This window comes from Lactuca sativa, chromosome 5, assembly GCF_002870075.4.
Source record: "Lactuca sativa cultivar Salinas chromosome 5, Lsat_Salinas_v11, whole genome shotgun sequence".
Classification (NCBI taxonomy): Eukaryota; Viridiplantae; Streptophyta; class Magnoliopsida; order Asterales; family Asteraceae; genus Lactuca; species Lactuca sativa.
The window spans coordinates 215,197,153-215,215,451 of NC_056627.2; the positions used below are offsets into that span (position 1 = coordinate 215,197,153).

Below are 18,299 nucleotides of genomic sequence, written 5' to 3' on the forward strand. Positions count from 1 at the left end.
CCGGTATGCTGGAGCATTAGAGCGGCAAATGAGAAATATGTGGCTGAGGTTAAATCTCAAGATCTCTACTTTTTTTCTAATCTCAAGTGAACCCGCCCATATATATATATATATATATATATATATATATATATATATATATATATATATATATATATATATATATATATATATATATATATATATATATATATATATATATATATGGAAAATGAAATATACATTTTAGGTACAAAACCTCTTGAAAATACTTTGTTTTACTATATAAAGATTACGGTTAATGGTTCACAATTAATACTTCAAGATGTAAATTCAAGATTGACACAATTGGGTTTAGGGTTTAGGGTTTAGGGTTTAAGGTTTAGGTTTAGGGTTTAGGGTTTAGGTTTAGGGCTTAGGGTTTAGGTTTAGGTTTAGGGTTTAGGTATTAGGTTTAGGGTTTAGGGTTTAGGGTTTAAGTTTTAGTAATGTTCACTTGGGTAAAGTAATAAACGATAATAGATGAAAGAAAACAGAGATGATAAACGATAATTAAAAAAAGAAATGTTATGGAGGATGATATATTTACCAAGTGAAATCAATCCGGGTATATTTAGCAACTGAAAACGACATATTTTAGAGGTTTAGTACCTAAGCTTAGATGGTGCTGTAATATATATTCCCTATATATATATATATATATATATATATATATATATATATATATATATATATATATATATATATATATATATATATATATATATATATATATATATATATATATATATATATATGCTTGATTTTGTTTGCAAGCTTTAAGACCATGATATTTTGATATATACTCAAGTTCGGCTCGATAAGGTACTCGAGCTTGAGTTGTCTCAATTAAAACTGAATCGATTTTGAATATCTTTCGATTCGGTTTTGAGCTTCTTACGAGTTGTCACTGTTCGATTATGATCTTATTTTGTATTATGTTGCATTTTTAGATGATAAAAAACAATTTTAATGTGTTATGAGAATAACATGTCAAAGGTAGACTTGGTTTCAAATTTTATGACAATAGAATAAGAGAAATATAAAATTTAATGAGAATGTTATGAAACAAAAAGGAAATTCATAATGAGAATGAAACAAAAAGGAAATTCAAATGATATAATCTTTTTGAAAAAAAGTTGAAAGTATTTAAATAAAAGAAATAGTGATGTTTGGTTGATATTTAATGATTTTGTTACCACCTTAAAGTATGTAAGTTCAAGGCCATATAAAGTAATTGTAAAAAAAAAAAACCAAAAGGCTCGAATATTTTCCTTTTGCCCTTTTATTGATATGAATGGTTAACCTTTTAGGCCATGCCTCTTTCATTTCTGTGAATCGTTAATATTTTAGGGACATGCCTACTTTTTCACCATGTCTACGATCTTATATTTTTATTGTAAATGACTATTAATAAATCAACTTGTAGGCTTAGTTATACCAAAAATAAATCATTTTTTTATTTAAAATACATGTTAATCCTTGAGGCATGTAGCTGGCAGACAGGTGTGAAATTGTTAATAAGCATGCTCAATGTCCAAATCATAAGACCTTTAATCTATGATATTTTAATTACCTTTTAATATTTTCTTTTAATCTTCATCTTTATCTTATTATTATTTTTTTTCATTTTATAAATTTAGACTTAAAAACGCATTCCAAGATTAAAATTACAACCGAAATTCTAACATCTAAATCTAAATAAACACTGAAATACCTCTACATAACAGATCTTCAAGCCAAAGTATAAATCCAATTTAAAATGTTTTGACGTATCAAATCATGAGACTAAGACTATCAACATAAATACAATGCCGTTGATCTTTTTCAACTATGGGACATTTTTCTTATTACTTTTTATATTAGTATGATATCATTTTTTTATTCTTTCAAAAGTGATCTATACGGACACATTAATTATTTATATTTAAGAGCATCTTCAAAATAAGATCTTTCTAGTTGACCATATTTATGAAAAGGTTTAAAATTAAAATAAACTAATGAAATCTTCACAATATAAAAGTTTTTTTTTTCTATTATCTTATTTACGAGACCTATTAATCTGGGGAATTAGGAGCAGAAACATAAAAATTAGAATTTTTAATCAGAGATAATACAAGTCAAAAAAAACTTATACCATTAAATATAATTTTGGTTTGTTGCCCCTTGCTTGGCAGCTTGCTAAGCTTGGTTAATAAATTTCTCGTCAGTTCAAAAATAAAAAAAAAAAATTAAATATAATTTTATTTGGAGTGATTGTTGCTTCATGGGTTGCACTTGCCCATGTCACAAAATATGGTACTAAAATTAAACATTCCGTAAGGAAGCTTTGTGGACAAATAATGGACCAAAGTTTAGCAGAACCACTAATCGACCCTAATGGTATATTGATGTTCCTATGACATAATGACAAAAGTCAACGAATTGATTTTTTTCATTCCGTTGAGCGCTGTGAACCAGATATGGATGCATTATTTTGAGGGGTGCCTTTAAAACACCACATTGATATGTTCATCAAAATTCAACCTATACTTAATTATTTACAATTTCAACCGACAAAAATACTTTAAAACTAGGTAATATGTATTTTGAATAGTGGCAAGTAAATAAACAATTTTGCATATTTATAAAAACAGAGGTTTTGAAAAATCTATTAGGCTAATGGGAGTTTTGCATGACTTGCCTGTCACTTTTGCCACAGTAGATGCATGACATGCTGTTTTAGGAGGTGGGTTAAATTGATAAAAAAAAAAAAAAAAAAAACTATAAAAAAGAAATAAACATACACTCACATGCACATTCTTTCTTCTTTCTCACTTCCTCCTTCATCGACATGCTGGCTTTGAAGGGCAGTGTACGACGAGCATGTCGAGCAAATGCTGATCTCTTGTCGGCTCCATTCCTCTCGGTCTTATTTTTCGTTTGAAATTAGTGACTTCACTTTAATTATATACCATTACTATGATTTCAATATAATTAATTTTTGTAAACTAACAATTTTATGTTGTATTCACATATGTCGGACATGTAAGTATATTCCATATGTTTTACTGTTATTCTTAGAAGAAGATTAAAAATAATTGGTCCATACAAGGAGGATGTTTAGTTGCAAGCATAAATGGGAGTCGTTTGAGGGTTTAACAGATGGTGTATTCACATATGTCGAACATGTAAGTATATTCCATATGTTTTACTGTTATTCTTAGAAGAAGATTAAAAATAATTGGTCCATACAAGGAGGATGTTTAGTTGCAAGCATAAATGGGAGTCGTTTGAGCATAAAATATGATTGTTTTAGTCAACCAAGTTGTTTTAACCAATCTATTACACGCTTTAGATGCATGCATGCGGTTGTATGCGACTTAGGTCATCCACAATGGGAGTCGTTTGAGGGTTTAACAGATTAAATGTGAATATAATATAGAGGAGAGAGAGTATGGAGTTGAATGAGAATACTACAATGCAATAGAATTCTAATGAAAGTTTATGATTTTTTTAAGAATTAAAGTGAATGCATAGATTCTCTTTCCTACTTGACAATCCATATAACTCTCCATGAGTTTAATCTATTGGAGATGACCTTAAATGGTTTACATGTTTAACATTGCATATTTAATATATTGTGAGGGTTTAAACCGGTCACAAAGTTGGTTAAAAAATATTGACTATTATGATTTATATCACACTTCTAGGGGTTGGGTTAGTTTGAGATTCATTTTATATGAGACTGTATTCTTACCATTTTCTTTTCGATTTTAATTAAGTTAACAATTTTGATGCCAATCCCTTAGTATGGATCCTTTACGTATTTCCTTATGAAATTTTATCATGTAGGGTCTCTTATATTTGTTTTCGTTAAAATCTTGTGAGCTCACTGAGCTATATCTATAGACCTTTTTGATTCAATGTCATTTTGGTAGACAACTAGACTAGTTTGAAGGGAAAACGTAAGGCTTCTACCAACAAATCTAATCAACTTCTAAGCTACTTGTAATTTTATATATGTCACAAAAAAGACTTAAATCTTTACCTCGAAAAGGATAGAAAACATCGGATACCGCTAGACTGGAATGCCATTGATTAGTGGCTTTGTTACATTGTTCATCTAAGGGGATTTCATTCTATTATTAGAATAATTGGTTTCATTTACAACCAAGACTTATGTTATTAAGAATAGGAGGCTAAATTATATTTTATCGCTTGAGTTGATAATTTCCTTTATCATTAAGAACAACGATTAATTTTATTAATTTTGTGTTCTAAAATTGTTCTGCCGATTTTCGTCCCTTCAACGTTATCATCGAACCTTGTCTCAAGGAGTATGATAAAGTCCTACCTTAGATAGAGACGATCACACCACTTTTATATATTATATTAGGAGCCCCCCTCTCCTAAGGTGAATGGGTATGGGTTGGAAACGACGTTGAGGAGGTTGAGTTGGCCTGCCTCAATGTACTCAGCCTCCTCAACGTCGTGGAGACCATTAACACCACCCCTAATGTAGGGTTAGAGAGGTATTAGAATCTGGCCCTTCCTAAAATTTGTGGATTTGCCATGCTTTTTTGGGATGGGCGGGTTCCAACAACGACATTAATGTTCTTGATCACTCACCAATATTCAATGTTATGTTGTTATGAAAGGTAGCGGATGATCCTTTAATAGTGAATGGATAAGTTGGAGTATTGCCTTTTGAATGAAATATATTCTACGTATTTCGCATTCGTGAAGACATTCTGAAACAAAGTGAAACAAAGAAAAAAATTATTTAAGAGAAGACAAGCAACATGTAAGGATGTAAAACATGTTTTGGAGTTTTAAAGTCGAAGTGACACATAATAGAACATGCGACACGCCATATGAGATAAAAATTCTACGATATGTTATATATACATGTATCATAATAAATAGTATGGTAGTGAAAGATAAATGACGAAATATGTAACGCCCCGATTCTCAGGTATTGAATTATGTTGAATCTTTTTAGTCTTTGGGTCTACTCGAAGAGTTGATTGCCCTACTCGTCGAGTAGCAGCGGGTTGGTCCACGTGTTTTAGTGACCTACTCGCTAAGTCCAAGAAGGGACTCGACGAGTAGGAGCTGACAGATGAAACCCTAAATCCTAGGGTTTTGCACCCTATTTAAGGAATCATATGCCTCCTTTGGCCTCTTTACAGCCCCTTGAGAGTCTAGAAAACCCTAATCTGTGTGGTGATTCATTCATGTGTGTTTTAAGCTTTGGAAAGTGAATCCTTGGAAAGAAGAGCTTGGAGGGCAAGAGGCTAGAAGCAAGGAAAGTGTGGAGAATCAGAAATCTACCTCTGTTAGCATCATTTAAAGGTATCAAGTCGCCACCTTTACCTCATTTCTTTCTTGGCCTCTTTTGGGTGAGATTTAGGGTTATTTTGGCTTGGGTATGATGATATTGTAGTGTATGAGCTAGGTCTGAAGTTGTAACTTCAGATCTGGACCCTTCTTGGGTTTTAGGTTCATAAAGTTCGAGCTTGGTCACGTATGAAGCCTCCCTTGAGTGTAAAGCCCCTTTGTAAGCTTGGATTTGTCATTTAGAGCCTTTTTAGCCATGCATGCACGTAAAGTTTGCAACTTTACGTGATAAGAAAGCCTAGGGAAGTTGGATCTGCAATTTGTGGCCTTGGCATGGCTTAAAAAGTGTCTGCATGGTTAAGGGACTGAAGGGACTCGGCGAGTCGCATAGTCGACTCGGCGAGTCATATGAAGATGGGCATGGAACTCGACGGGTTGGAAGAATAACTCGGCGAGTCCGATGAAGATTGTCGTAGACTCGACGAGTTGGATGAACAACTCGGCGAGTCGGTTAAGGCTTCCCCAATTGATGGATGTGTGTGAACTTGTTGAGTTGCAAGGAGGAAAAGCCCGACGAGTGGCCTTAGAGCTTCGATCGCGAACCTTAGGAACTCGACGAGTCACTCCGGTGACTCCACGAGTAGACGAGTGGTCAAGGAACTCGACGAGTAGTCGAGGATACTCAGCGAGTCAAGGTCAACACGAACTGTTAACCTTGATTGTTGACTTTGACTTTGACCAGGAGTTGACTAGTTGACCTATGGGGTACCTTGAAAGGTTGGGAACTTACGAGTATGGTTATATTATGATAATAGGTGGTAGAGTTCGTGGCAGTGATCCGAGAGTTAGAGTTTATCTACCGAGTCGGCATTTGCGAGGTGAGTTATCCTCACTATACTAAGGGGTCTAAGGCACCAAGACCGGCCCATTAGATATGTTATCCTAGTAGTGTTAGATATTGAGTATGAGTTAGTGTTTCATGCTAGTGGTTATGCCAGTTGGGTAGATCTGTAGGACTACCTGTGTTATGATATGTTATATGTTATCCGCGTGCTCAGTAGTTATGTCATTATATGTTGATATGTTATGTGGGATGGGTTGAGGTGAGACTGCTTCGTGCGGTAATCCAACAAACCCAGGAGCATTCCAGTTACATGCTAAGGGAGACTCGTATTGTGGGCTCAATGGCAAGCCAGATGTGAGCCGTGGGCCGGAAGCAATCCAGACTCACACTGTGGGCCAGGGGGTAATCCAGTTTGTTAAGCTGTAGACCCATTACATGCTGTTCAGTTGTTATGTTATGATGTTGCTGATATGGTTATATGGATTGTATGGGTATCGGTATTTTGGGGGAACTCACTAAGCTTTCGGGCTTATAGTTTCAGTTTATTGTTTCAGGTACATCAGGTGATCGTGGCAAGGCAAAGGCGTGATCGTACCGCTCCACATTTTGATGATTTTGTTTCTGGGATACTTTGATATAAATATTTTGGAAACATGTTTTGTAATAACTATTGAATTAGAAAACATTTTTAAAGTTTAAAATTGGCTTGATTTTTATGGGTGTTACAAAATATTATTATACATGATATGCCAACAGAGCCCTAATACATATAGTTTGTACTAGATTCAACGTAGTATTTGCATACAGTTATTGATATTAAAGATGCACAAAAACAAGAACGATTTCGACAAGATTTGACAGATCGTATCGACAAAGCTAACAATGATGACAATAGTTTTATTTTCATGTTACGTTTTATAAAACTTTTTTAATAAAATTATGTAATTTATTTTGAAATTTATCAAAGAAAATAAAAAATGAAATAAAAAATTAAAACCAGAAAAAGAAAAATAAAGATGACATGAAAATTATTTTGGTATGATGGTCCTGAGACAATTTTCATGGTAAAATAGTGTGGGGTGTAGATTGATATAATAATTTGGAATTAATTATTTATATCCATCGGCCTAAGGGTTAAACGGAATATAATAATGTATTTACCAGATAAACATCCTTTTTATTTATTCAACTATTTTTATTCGTTGAAACTGTATTGTTTTCCAAAGAAGTTAAATATGGTTTTACTTTTAATAGATTAATATTGACGAATTATCTATTTAGCAAAATCCTTAGAATACTAGGGAAGTTTTTGACATCATAAACAACATCAAAGCTGAGATATATAGTTCAACATCTATAGGGAGAGTATATTATAATTATAAGAGTGTCATCTTGTAAGTTTTGATATGTAGTGGATTGGTTGATATGAAGACAAAAGAAGGAAAAAGACCCGGACTAAAAAATTCTTGATGTATACATCCTCATTCATGACCAATTTAATTTGACATGTGATACATTCTGGTTAAGCTTAATTATAACCGATTATTTAATATAATTAAAAACCGATTGATGTATAAGATATGTAAATCATAAGAGATCATCTAATGAAAAATATTTTTTAAGGGGATATATATATATATATATATATATATATATATATATATATATATATATATATATATATATATATATATATATATATAGAGAGAGAGAGAGAGAGAGAGAGAGAGAGAGAGTGTAGGATCAAATAAGAACAACAAAAAAGTTGAGAACGCGAGAACAAAGTATATTCATTTGTGATTCCATGTATTCATTTGTGGAGAAATGATAAATTTTTATGCTTTTAATTTCAATTGAAGAGAAAAAAACATATTCATGTTAATTGTGGTTAAAATTTTATCATTTCTCCACAAATGAATACATGGAATCACAAATGAATATACTTGTTCTCGCGTTCTCAACCTTTTAAGTGTTCTTATATGATCATTTCCCTATATATTCATATGAGAACACCTAAAAGGTTGAGAACGCGAGAACATGTATATTTATTTATGATTTCATGTATTCATTTGTGAAGAAATGATAAATTTTTACGCACAATCAACATGAATATGTATTTTCTCTTCAATTGAAATTAAAGGCGTAAAAATTTATCATTTTACCACAAATGAATATATGGAATCACAAATGAACATACTTTGTTCTCGCATTCTCAACCTTTTTGGTGTTTTCATTTGATCATACTCCTATATATATATATATATATATATATATATATATATATATACACACACACACACACACTAGTTGTGAGACCCATGTATTACATGGGTTAATTTAAAAAAAATTAAATATAAATGTCTAAATTACAAAAAAAAACTTTGAATTTATAAGAAAATAAAAAAAATAATGAATAATTAAAATTGAAATGGTTTTTTATCTTTTATATTTAAACAAATAATTTAAATAAATATACAAAAGAAACTAATAAACTTTAATTTAAATTTTTTGAAATCAGAAGGTAAGTTAATTAATGAAATTGATGTCCATTTATTATTACTATATCTATTGCAATGATTTCATTAAAATATTATATGAAATTTAATAAAATAAAAAAACTCATAAAATGACATACGGAAAAAATTTAATTCAAAATTACTACAAATTAACATTTGTCTAATTGAAGAAGAGCATATCATGTGACAAAAAAGTTCTTTATATATATATATATATATATATATATATATATATATATATATATATATATATGTATATATATATATATATATATATATATATATATATATGGTTAGGTTATTTTGTTTTTACTAACTATTGTGTGCCAGAATGCACAAATCTGGACCACCGGATGGAATAGAATCAAAGATCATGATCTGATGGTATATGATATCACAATAGGGTAACATGTACCATATAATCACACAAATTCCAACATAAAGACATTTTAGTCAATGAACCTATATTAAAAAAAGAAATTTTCGGATTTTTAGGGATAATGAATTCCTTTATTTTTTAAAATCTGAATATTTTAAAATAATCCAAATTTAAATATGATTTTATTCTATTAGAATGTCAAACATAAATTAGTAAAGATATTTTCGATTTTATTCTTGTGGAATATATTTCCAATGCATATATTTTTGATAATTAACCTGATTTAATAATTCAACATATATTCTTCATATGCATCCAAACGTGAATACAAAATCATACATATTCTTACAAACTAATAGTCTTATACAATTTAATATAGTTATACATATTCTAACAGAATATCATCAAAAATGTATAAAAATATTAAGAAATAACATTGTTAAATATACAATTATTAAGCAAATACACATGCTCTTCATCAAAGGTCCAAATAATGCACTTGATTCAAACTATGATGAAAATGTGATATATTATCGTAAGAATGTAATTCTTCGCAAAATATATTTGTTGTTGACCTCGATTCCAAATCTTTCTCTTGTATGATCAATATTGAATTCCTTCTTCAAAGCCATTTTGAAAGAATAAAATGCATTATTCATTAGTATTACCAATGAAGCTAATGTACTTGTTGTTAACAAACATTCTCAAAAGACATTCTAACAGAATGTATTTCTACAAATAAATTCTGACAGAATACAAGCATTACTTATTTTATAAAAACTATATATTATAGAATGATAGCATATTCTAATAGAATGTATTTCATTTTTCCTATCTTGCAATTGTTTTTAGTTTTCCTATCTTGACAAATAAGGAGATTGAAATCGAATTCTGCCAGAATAATAGACATTCTAAGAGTTTTGACAGAATACATACCACATGACCAGATTCTAACAGAATGTATTTCATTTTTCCTATCTTGCAATGTTTTTTACTTTTCCTATCTTGACAAATAAGGAGAGATTGAAATAGAATTTTGTCGAATTCAGTCTCTTCAAACCCTAAATCCACAAAAAAAAAAGACAATCAACTTTCAAATATTAACAAATTTGGAGCATTCTAAAAGAATAACAACTGTAAATTCTGATAGAATGTAGTAGACATCAACCAATTGTAATTTATTCTAATCGACATTTCATCGAACACCTTTTAGGCACACACTGTATAATCACAGATTCTATCAGTTGTTACTCATTAGTCAAAGATTTCATATAATATAAACACACATTTATACAGATAAATGCTTGCAACAATTTTGTATCCTACAAATTCATATTCCAAATCAATAACAAAACATATTTCTAGAAAATCACAGCGTACCTTGGTGGGCTAGTCTTTGCCTCTCTCCTAATCGATCTATCATCCACAAACGGTGATGTGGTGACCATTAAATCGACATCACCTTCAAATCATCTAGTATCGCAGGAATCAGAGAGAGGATAGACACAACCGTTGACTGAGTGGACACCCTCTAATTACCTGCTGCTTGAAGGAGGCATCTTCGTTGTTGCTGCTTCTCTTTTCCGTCTCCGGTCGAAATCAGCGACGTGGGGCGAGAGGGATAGAGAAAGGGAGGGAGAAGAGATAATAAAGGGAAAAAATTGATGTACACGTTTGTAAAAGAAATATATTAGGTATTTGTTTTGTTCCCTTAATTGTAGGCATTCATTTAAATGATCTCATTAATTGCTAATGCAAAAAACCGAAAATACCCTTTTCTATTTAATTAATTATTTAATTATTTGCAATTTTCTGATTCGTGCATTTAGGCACACAATAGTTGCTAAAAACATTTAAACCTAGCTCTCTCTCTCTCTCTCTCTCTCTATATATATATATATATATATATATATATATATATATATATATATATATATATATATATATACACACACGGCTAGGTTAATGTGTTTCTTACATTTATTGTTTGCTAGAATGCACCAATAGGAATTTAGTAAAATCAAATAATTATTTAATTAAATAAAGATAGATATTAAATATTTTCCATAATTGTACGTATATTAAATGATATCCATAATTATAATTCTCTTTTTATGGAAACTAATTAAATTCGTCATTAATGTCAACAATAACATTCTTTCAGAATAAATTCATACCTAAGTTTTTATATAAGGGTCCGTTTGTTTCAGGACTCAGTCACCTAAAATACAATAAAGTTGCATGAAATATGAAGAACGACAGTGTATTCTACTAGAATAGACTCTCATTCTGATAGAATACACTCCCATTCTAGTAGATATGAATTCATTCTAAAAGAATATTATTATTCACATTAATGACGAATTTAATTAGTTTCCATAAAAATGAATCATAAGTATGGATATCATTAAATATACATATATTTTTTACTAAATTCTTATTGGTGCATTCTAGCACACAATAGATGTGAGAAACATTTGAACCTACCTCTCTCTCTCTCTCTCTCTATGTATATATATAACCATTTAATCAACCCTACTAAAATTTAAATGAAAACTAATAGAATAAAAGATAAAAGAAGAACATACAATAATTCAATCAAGTTTTTCACAAAATCATTGGATATAGTTTTTCAAATAAAGGACAAAACGTTTGAGTTATATACGTTTAAAATATTGGTTTTTTACTTTCCCTATAAACTTCAAGAATTCTTTGCAATAGAAAGATATATAATTGATCTTTTTCATTCCATAATTTAACTCAATTAAATGGTATTCTATTAAAGCAAAATTAAGAGAAAATGAAATTAGATTTGTTTTGTTTCAAACTACATCTTTTACAAGGTTCTATATCTAAGCTCCATATATATATATATATATATATATATATATATATATATATATATATATATATATATAAGGAGTGGTTCACATGAGAACCACAAAAGATTAAGAACCCTAAGAACCCACATTTAATTAGTAATACGTATTGTGAATATTACTAAATATGTTTAAATCTTAATTTTTGTCTGTTTGTTAAGAAAATGACAAAATCGTATTTTTTTAGTCTAATATTTTCATTTATACAATCATTCTATATTTTTAACCCATAATTTATGTAAAATGCAAATTTATACAGTCCATTTACAGTTTAATAGACTGTATTAAATAGACAAAATTCACAACTTAATACAGTCTATTTTACACTAATTCACAAATTTAAAGAAGTCAAACCCAAACTCTACCACCACCACCATCACCACCACACGCTGCTACCAACCACCTCTGCCAACATCGCAACCATCTTTTCTTGCAAATCAGATCTGCATATAAGGTCATGCAATGAGAGAGTAAATACTAAATTCATAATTTAATAAACCTATTTAATCACTCATATTGAATTTAATACACAAGAATTAAAAAACCTAATGCATTCTTACGTACTTATACAACACAAAAAATAAATATATTCTAACATTATTAGAGAAATTCATTCATAAATCATTTATATTTTAATACAAAATTTATAAAAAAATCACAGTAAGTTACAGTCAGTTCACAACTTAATATAACTAATTACCGTTTAATACATAAAATTTACATCTTAATATATTAAATTAACAATTTAATACACTGAAATGTCACATTTTTAACTTAAAACTTATATTTATACTTTCAGATATCAGTTCACAACTTAATATAATCAATTACCGTTTAATACATGAAATTCATAGCTTAATATATTAAATTAACATTTTAATACACTGAAATATCATATTGTTAACTTAAAACTTAAATTTATACTTTCATATATGAAGGTTAGTGTTTTTTTTTCAAAGTTAAATTTACACAATATTCTTAATTTAAATTTTTGTATAATTTATTTAAATTTAGAAAAAATCGTATGTGTTTATAATGATTAGTTCTTCTCATATTACAATCAATTATTCACAACATAATATAGTCAAATCACAGTTTAATATGTAAAATTATTTATCCACATCAATATTATCAACTTAAAAATTACATTTATACGTTCATATATGCAGACATTTCTATGTATTAAATTGTGAATTTATTATATTAAGTTATGAATAAAATTTACAACTTAATACAAAAAATTCACAGTTTAATACAATACATTTGTAGCTCATTTACAAGTATAATCACATATGTTACTATATTAAACAAATCATTCACAGTTTAATACATACATAAATTATCTCATATTTCAGAACCAAACATCAAAAGAAAAACATATACAATTTAATGAATAAAAAAATCAGATGTAGATATAGAAAAATCAGAATTGATAGTTTAATTTAATATTTGAGACATTAATTCACAACTTAATTCAATATTCCAAACACTAACTCACAATTTAGTGAATAAAAAAATACATAATCACAGTTTAATAACTTATATATTCACAAATTAGTATATATAAAACACATATTCACAGCTCAATAACTTACTGAATTTCGTTGAAGCATTTCATCAAACACATAATGTTCACCATATACATCATATCCATATTCACCATAAAACAGAAGATCTGAACAAATATACAAAGAGACGTTATATTAACAATTTATTCATTTTTTAACTCTAAAAAAACTTCATCAGTAACACTCACAACTAAATTTACATATTAATAACTTACCTAATTTCATTGAGGAATTTCATCAAGCACCTTGTGTGCATCCTTTTTTGCAGAATTTTTTTGTAAACACCATCACCATAGACCAGATCTAATGCGGTGGTGGAACCGTCGTCCTCACTGTGAGATACACCACACATATAATCACCAAATCTAACCTGAAATAACACAAACACATCAAATATGATCACGATCTGGTGGTGTTTAACTAGAGATCAAAGAAAATAAATAGAGGCGAGTTAGAGAGAAGGAAGAGTTGGTTGTGAAATAGATCTAATACATATCTAGTTGAGATTTCGTCAGTGATGGAACTACAAGAGAAAAAAACGAGTTTAATAGTTCTAGAACAAAAATTAGTACATTAGCAACTGTAAGTTGTGATTGTGATTGTGATTTGTGATGCTCCAGTAACCACAACAATGATAGGAGATCAGATCTGATGTGAATCCAACGATGACATGGTGAAATAATAACAAAAAACTTTCTCAAATTACACCAAATACTCAGATCTACATCAGATATGGTTAGATCCGATGATAGAGAAGATAGCGGCGATCATCAGTGGTTTTATAGTCGCTGACGGTGGTCGCGGTCACTGGCGGTGGTGGCAGTCCCCTTCTTTTTTTATGATCTAGAACCACCATAAAGAAGAGAGGTGGCGATAGTAGTGTAGCGACAAAAAAGGGATGAGAGATATCATGAGTTTAAATCTAATTTTAAGTGTTATTGTTTGAATGACAAAAAAAAGAAAAGTTAAATGTAAATGGTTTTTAACTTTTAATGGTTCTCATTTGAACTTTAACCTATATATATATATATATATATATATATATATATATATATATATATATATATATGTATATATATATATATATATATATATATATATATATATATATATATATATATATATATATATATGTTTCGTTAACATTAAAAAAATAGAGATTTTGAGATTCAACCACAACTATATATTTTACATCTGCCGCTTTAACCCTTCGGCATAACGGTGCAGTTGATTATATAGCAAGGCCATTTCCCTACTCCTCCGCCACCATACCCACCACCATAACTGCCACCGCCACCACCACTATCGCTATATTTGACACCAACTGACCCCACCACTGCCGCCTTCATCACTTATACCAACACCACCTCTGCCACCACCACCTTTTCTGGCATATAATTGTTTATGATTAGGCATACCTCGCTGCTGCCGATATGCTGGAAAGTTACAGCGGTAAATAAGAAATATGTGGCTGAAGTTGAATCTCAAAATCTTTATTTTTTTTAATCTCAAGTGAACCGTCCCTTATATATATATACACACACACACACACACATACACACACACACACTGAAAAGCGCAATAGAAAACCATTATAAATTATTCTCCAAAGAACCAAATATTTTTTCAAGTTCTAAAGATTATTCTTTATTGAAATAAAAAACTAAAAATATCTAAATTCATAACTTCACATTGTGAATGCTAAAAAAATAAATTATCTATTTTTTTGGATTCACTGTGTGAATTCAGATTCACATTGTGAATCTGATAAAAAAACAATAATTTTTTTTATCGCATTTGATATCATTGGAAAAATGATAAAAAGTTATGAGCTTCTATATTTTTAGTTTTTTATTGATAAAAAATCAGCTCTAAAAGTTGGAAAAAAAATTGGTTCCATGGTGAATAATGGTTCTCTATTGAACCTCGTAATATATATATATATATATATATATATATATATATATATATATATATATATAATAATAGCTTAGATACAACAATTTGATTTCTTCTGCTCTATTTTTCGTATTGGTCCAACACCTTTTCGCTTGAGGGGCTATTAGCCGTATAAAATCCTAGTTTAAATATGGTGTATATCTTCTTATCTCCTATTTATTTGTAATCTTTTTTATGCTTTAATATAAATGCACCAAATCCCATTGTTTGGTGCATTTATATTAAAGCATAAAAAAGATTACAAATAAATAGGAGATAACAAGATATACACCATATTTAAACTAGGATTTTATACGGTTAATAGCCCCTCAAGCGAAAAGGTGTTGGACCAATACGAAAAATAGAGCAGAAGAAATCAAATTGTTGTATCTAAGCTATTGTTCTAGATTAGGTGTACATCTTTACCAATATACCATTAAGAGGAACTATCATTAACCTTATGGCTCATAATTTCTAGACCTAATATCCCATTATTGGTAGTGGAACTCAATACGATAGTTTTGACATACAACCATAACCTCCCAACTAGTTAGTATCCACCAACACAATACGCTTCTAAGACATATCGTTGTTACCAACTCTGCACCGATATATTGATTCCTCTAAAAGCTCTTTCTACGACACTGCCATACTCAGAACTGATCACTTCCCATGTAAGGTCTATTATAATCATCGAAACCTTGAACACTTCCTCTAAAGGGCATATCATGGTCAAGCATATTAATCCTTGTTCACCCTGTCCATGGATAATTAACACATAACATGCATATAATACATGACCTAAAATCTATCGGGCTCAACCCACCATATGTTGTGACACCATCTAGCCATTAGAATAATAAGCTCATGGTACAACACCATTCTTACTATCATCCCTCCTAACATTTCTAAGCTGAAAAAACCATCTTGCTAATAAGAAAAACCATGGACCAACAGTGATCCCATCTACATTTGTTAACATCCATCCATTTTTCTTCATAAAATTATTAGGTTCTGACCATAGTCTTATATCAACCGCAACTACACAATTGTCAAACATACGACCCCTCTATTCGGAATATAACTCATTTCTTGGAAACTTGGATAACCTTCATCATGTTTTTGGACAATGTTTCGAATCCCCAAGCCTTTATCAGATAAGAACATACATGGAGACCCTAGACACAATCCTCAACCCCAGCCGAACTGTGACAACTCGATATTTCAACTCTATGTAATGACCTAAAAAGTCAAGTATTGTAATCACTTTTGATATAATGAAATTAAATTCGAAAATAAAAAGTCCAAAAAGTCTCTAAATAATTACCTACTATGTTTGATGTCATTAAACCGTGATCGTACGTAAAAAGAACGCCCAAATCTGACTTCGTATAATGAAGTTATGATTTTTCCAAGTTCGGCATAGCGACAGACAACTAAAAACTCGAATCGGAGATCGAACGACTTTTGGCCGGAATGACCTAAACGAGAATCGAAGGTCTCGACAATGGTATTTCAAAGGTAAAAAGTCTGGAAAAAACAGACGTCAGATAAAGAAGTTATGAATTTCTAACGAATTTTTCTTACCGCGACCTTTTAAAAATAAATAATAACAATTATTTCAAAATTTGCCGACGGAATCTAAACGAAAGTTGTAGAGAGTAGTCTCACCTATGCGTGGATATAAAGAACATCGAAAACGGAGTTCGTATGAAGAAGATATGAATTTTTGAAGTTTATTAAATATTAAAAATATAATTTTTAATAGAAATTTTGGTATTATCCGAAGGCTGAGTTGCACACGAGTACGCCCAGCGTACACGCGTACGCCCAACGTACTCAAGGCCTAGGCCTCGGATCGTCCACGTCGCGCCCTATGCGAGCCTATGTCCAGTCCCATCCGGAGACCGAAGCAGTCAAGGATGCGCTCATGTGTGATGCACGCGTACACCCAGCGTACCGAGGCGGTTCCCACCCCTATAAAAGGGATGCGAGGGTTCCGAAGAAATGGCTCATTTTTCTCTCAACTTTCTTGTGTTTTGCCTCGTTTTCCGCGCACGAACTATCCCGAAGCCCCGGTTTCCTTGCTCAAGTCCCAAAGGTCGTTTGTGCTCCCGAGATTCCCGAGAATCCCAAGAAAATCCGCTTTCTCGAGTCGAAGTTCTGCTCGGTTTTCATCTCGCCTTTTTCCGATCTTTCAAGTGAGTTCATACCCCTATAATCTACACTTTTAAATGTTTTATAAATATTTTTATATGCTTTTAAGGGGGGAATATAAGTAAAACACACGATTATTATCGTGTGTCATATAAAGTTTCATATTACGCTTTTTATTAACGGAATCATATGTGATTTATAACTATTATAAGGAAACTTTCGTATGCAAACTATATCACGATAACATTATATCTTTTGAAATGAAAAATGTTGTTATATATGTATAAATCAAACACTCTGCTTAGACTGCATGTATATGTGTCCATCTTAGACACTATAAAAATTTATACTTTCATAACAAGTGATTCATTTTTCTAGGGATTTCTAAACAAATGAGACACACTTTTAGAAAACTATAATAGGTATAGTTTTACGAGAACATCATGAACTGTTACATACTAGAAACACTATTTCAAGAAGTTTACTTTCACCTACAAGAACAAACGAACATTTTCACATGTAAATTTGTTTTATACTAAGTTTTGTGAGACATTAACTTCACGTATGTTCGAGTACACATTTCAAGTCCTGTATTATATACCAGAATCCCTTGGAGGGGGAGCATGGTGTTTGTGTATAGATCTATACGGGCTTGACAACCCTGCGCTCTAACTGTTA

The 18,299-nt window shown here is 30.5% G+C and overlaps 1 long non-coding RNA gene across 1 annotated transcript; it reads right to left on the reverse strand.

Moving 5' to 3' along the window:
- Window positions 1-12,197: 12,197 nt before the first annotated feature.
- On the reverse strand, window positions 12,198-14,368 carry LOC111895223 (uncharacterized). The gene is made up of 4 exons (XR_002851496.2): window positions 14,099-14,368; window positions 13,742-13,896; window positions 13,554-13,633; window positions 12,198-12,401 (listed from the first exon to the last, which is right to left on the reverse strand). It is a non-coding gene; the product is annotated as an uncharacterized LOC111895223 (long non-coding RNA).
- Window positions 14,369-18,299: the final 3,931 nt, after the last annotated feature.